Here is a 5,000-nt window from a genome sequence, read left to right on the forward strand (position 1 = left end):
CCAACACTACCCCTACTAGACCACCACTACCCCTACTAGACCACCACTACCTCTACTAGACCACCACTACCCCTACTAGAACCTTATACACTTTTATATCACATATCTCTGAAACACTGATTGATCACTATCAAATTGTTTTTCTCTCTCTCTGCAAATAACACCATTTTTCTCTTTCATGGCCTGCCAGCGCTGCCTGGAGCTTAGCTACCAGGTTGAGGAGATGAAGGGACGAATCTCGAATCTACACCAGATCAAACAAGGGGAGTCGTATCTTAATTCACTTTTTGACACATTACATAATGATAAAACAATAATTACAGACATAGAAAGCACACAAACCACAACACCAACATCAAAGCCTCCACCTGTAAGCCCAATCCCAGGTGTAACTCACACTGTCCCTACATCACCAGGGACTTGGACCACCGTCAGGAAGAGGTGTCGTACCAACGACTCCTCTGGCGCCAACCCCCATGAGGCCCTCCTGCTGCGGAACAGCTTCGAGGCGCTGCAGAGCCACCAGTCCACACCGAAGCCGAAGAGAGCCAGGGCCTGCACCCCCACCCCCAGAGACCACACGCCTGGCCCCGCCCCCGCCCCTAGAGACCACACGCCTGGCCCCGCCCCCGCCCCTAGAGACCACACGCCTGTCACCACCCCCGCCCCAGAGACCACACGCCTGGGGGGGACCCAGTGCTGAGTCTGAGGGCTGTGGAGGTGTGGGAGCCCACCCGCACCCTCTGGGGGCGGTCGGACAGGAAGTCCTTGATCCATGCACATATAGAGTGTGATAGTCCCAGGTCTAGTAGTTTGGTCACTAGCCTGTCTGGAAGGATGGTGTTGAAGGCGGAGCTGAAGTCCACAAAGAGCAGTCTCGCGTAGCTGTTTCCCCTCTCCAGGTGGGATAGAGTGGCGTGGAGAGTCGTCGCGATGGCGTCCTCTGTGGACCTGTGGGCTCTGTAGGCGAACTGGTATGGATCCAGGTTGGGCGGGAGGCGTGTGACTATGTGGGCCCGGACTAGTTTCTCGAAGCACTTCATGATGATTGGTGTGAGTGCCACCGGGCGGTAGTCGTTTAGGCAGCTCACCATGCTTTTCTTCGGGACTGGGATGATAGTTGAGGTTTTCAGGCAGGGTGGGATGGTGGCCTGCTGGGACAGGGACTGGTTGAAGATGTTGGTGAAAACCCAGATTTCTACCTCCCGCAGCCTCCTACCTCCCCCAGCCTCCCCTGGTGTTCTACCTCCTCCAGCCTCCCCTGGTGTTCTACCTCCCCCAGCCTCCCCTGGTGTTCTACCTCCCCCCCAGCCTCCCCTGGTGTTCTACCTCCCTCAGCCTCCCCTGGTGTTCTACCTCCCCCAGCCTCCCCTGGTGTTCTACCTCCCCCAGCCTCCCCTGGTGTTCTACCTCCCCCCCAGCCTCCCCTGGTGTTCTACCTCCCCCAGCCTCCCCTGGTGTTCTACCTCCCCCAGCCTCCCCTGGTGTTCTACCTCCCCCCCAGCCTCCCCTGGTGTTCTACCTCCCCCCCAGCCTCCCCTGGTGTTCTACCTCCCCCAGCCTCCCCTGGTGTTCTACCTCCCCCCCAGCCTCCCCTGGTGTTCTACCTCCCCCCCAGCCTCCCCTGGTGTTCTACCTCCCCCAGCCTCCCCTGGTGTTCTACCTCCCCCAGCCTCCCCTGGTGTTCTACCTCCCCCCAGCCTCCCCTGGTGTTCTACCTCCCCCAGCCTCCCCTGGTGTTCTACCTCCCCCAGCTACCTAGATACCTAACTGTCTAGTCTAGTTTCACAGTAATCACTGTCGTCTGATGGACTTCACACATGGACTCACTCTTCCTCCCCTCCCCCCCTCCCTCCCTCCCCTGTCTTCACTAGGCTTGGGGTGAAGGGCAGCTCTAGTCTACAGCTGTCACAGATGCTTTCCCCCCTCCCTCCCTCCTCCCTCCCTCTCCCCCTCTCCCTCCCCCTCCCCCCCTCCATCGCCTGGCAACCGAGAACAAATAAAGACGGAAAACAGGCCAGACTACTATTGCCCCCCCCCCCCCCAACACACACACACACACACACACACTCTCACAGAAACACACACACACAGACACAGACACACACACAAACACACTCACAAACACACACACACACAGACAGGCACATATATACACACACTCTTGCGCCATCACTCTCACCCCCCAACCCCACGCACCGCCCCTCCTCCAACCCTGCCCTGCACAAAAACATTGCACCCTTTGTCCACACACACACACACACACACAACACACACACACACACTCACACACACACACACACACACACACACACACACACACACACACCGGCTGGCTGAATGTCTGTTTTGTTTTCACTTAAAAGTGGATCAGCGTTGTGTCTAAGGAGAGGGGTCTGTGTGTGTGTGTGTGAGGAGAGTGTGTGCGTGCGTGCGTGCGTGCGTGCGTGTGTGCGTGTGTGGTTGTGTGTGAGGAGTGTGTGCGTGCGTGCGTGTGTGTGTGTGTGTGCGTGTGTGCGTGTGTGTGTGTGTGTGTGTGTCTCTGTGTGTGTGTGTGTGTCTCTGTGTGTGTGGGCGTGTGTGTGTGTGTGTGTGCGTGTGTGTGTGTGTGTGTCTCTGTGTGTGTGTGTGTGTGTCTCTGTGTGTGTGTGCGTGTGTGTGTGTGTGTGTGTGTGTGGAGGGTGTGTGTGTGTGTGTGTGTAGAGAGCGGCTTTTCTTCTGGTTGTCAGAGAGGCTGTCTGGTCACACCAGGGGGGTGTTCCACTAACGTCACTGAAGGAGAATCCAGACTTATCCTGATGAATCACACCAGGGTGACTCCTCCACACCAGTCTCGAAAATAAGGCCAGATTTTATTTTAGTGACGTTGATGGAATACCCCCCAGGGTTATGCCCGCAGCACACACACACACACACACACGCCCTCCACATACACACCCCACACACACACACACACCCTCCACATACACACACACACACACACACACACACACACCCTCCACACACACACCCCCTCCACACACACACACACTGACCCGTTTGAGATGACGGGTATCGATCCAAGTCACAACCGTAATCGTGTGACGTAACCATGGTAACCGTGTGACGTGTCACTAGAGACGCCACCGCAGAAAAACCACGGTACTTCCCTCAGACTGCCGCGGGTGTGAGGGGCGGTTACCGTGGTTACCATGGTTACCGTGGTTACCGTAGCACCAGGGGAGGCTGGGGGAGGTAGAACACCAGGGGAGGCTGGGGGAGGTAGAACACTAGGGGAGTCTGGGGGAGGTAGAACACCAGGGGAGGCTGGGGGAGGTAGAACACCAGGGGAGGCTGGGGGAGGTAGAACACCAGTAGGAGGCTGGGGGAGGTAGAACACCAGGGGAGGCTGGGGGAGGTAGAACACCAGGGGAGGCTGCTGGGGGAGTTAGAAATCGGAGGACAGGCTCATTGTAATGTATGGAAACAGAATGAGGAACGGTTGTATCACTGTTCCATGTATTACAATGAGCCCTGGCCTCCGATTTCTACCTCCACCAGCCTCCCCTGACCTGAACCCTGACCCTGACACTGTTGGAGGCATAAACAACTTGTACTAGTTTATGTTAACTTATTATACTATTTGTTCTGCTAACTGTATTCTGTCATATTTGTCTTCCACAATCCCACTTGTGTCCTGTACTTTTGTCACTTTATTTTATCTCGAATTACAATACATTACAATAAAACACAGTTCCATTAATTAAAAGTTTGTCTTGTCTTTCTTTTGTGAAATATTGATAGATAAATGTGGTGGTAACCGTTGTATCAAAGCGTTAAGGAACTCGAAGCCGCGGTAATATCGTTATGATCAGGGGTGCACATAACTGGTGCGCCAGTGCGCATGCGTCGCCAAAATGCATTCTGCGCGGCAGATCAGCCGCATGAACGCGCTCTTGCGCACCAACAGCTGGAAGCGCTGGGAGAGGAATTTACTTCCTCAAAATCCAACTGCTGACTGCTGACTGCTGCATCACTGAAGCCCCACTAAGTAACTATTTGCCGTCCCCTCAGCCGAAGGCCCGACGAGTAATCCATCACAACAGTCGACCGACGACGACCACGGCGACTCCCCTCACGAAAACATTCGGAAAGTATCGTAACTCGTACTTTCATTCCGCGTATCGCGTATCGCACGGTTATCACGGTTATCACGCCGACACGTGAAAATTCTGTCCCGAACGACTCGTCGCTAAAAGGAAAAACAACACCAAGGGACTTCACGTTTCTTTTATCTGAAGCTTTCAAACGTTCAGACGTTTGTTTTACAGCTTCATTATCGCACCTAGACCCCTGACCCAGGGAATATGGTTGGGAATTCTATTAGAAGAAGAAAAAAAAAAGACTTTGTTGCACAATCAAAATAATGAGCTATTTAAAGTGATAGCCTACAACATCCTCTACCATGGTTGAAATTGAGGACAGTAATAACAGCAGTCAAGAGAGCAGTGATGATGATGATTAAGCTTGTAGCATAAATAAATGCTTAGGCTGTAACTTTTTGTTGAAAAGTTGATTTCAGTGTTTACAGAACAGAGCAGTGCTTAAAGAGATGTCAGTTGATTTCATTGTGTTTAAAGAACAGACATTCAGTTAGTGCTTAAAGAGATGTCAGTTGATTTCATTGTGTTTAAAGGAGTCTGACAGACTTTCATGCTTAAAGAGCAGTCATTTGATTTTGCATTTGTTTCTTTTGTTTTGCACACAATAATTAGTTTGTTCATCTTTATTTATGAATAAATGTCGTTTTGCTAATATAAGTTATCCATGTATCCCTTTTTTATCCATCCCATGGGACGGGTCGTGACTCGCGAGCTCGGGGAGCACCAAGCAGCATCCCTAGGTGCTCCTCTGAGCACTGGCCCCAAAAAGTTATGTGCACCCCTGGTTATGATATATGATATACCACGGCTTCTCGTTCCATAAAGATTAATTATGCCTATTGCCTTATGCTGCAATGT

The sequence above is a fragment of the Nansenia antarctica genome (genome assembly GCF_963989245.1).
Source record: "Nansenia antarctica genome assembly, chromosome: 16".
Lineage (NCBI taxonomy): Eukaryota > Metazoa > Chordata > Actinopteri > Argentiniformes > Microstomatidae > Nansenia > Nansenia antarctica.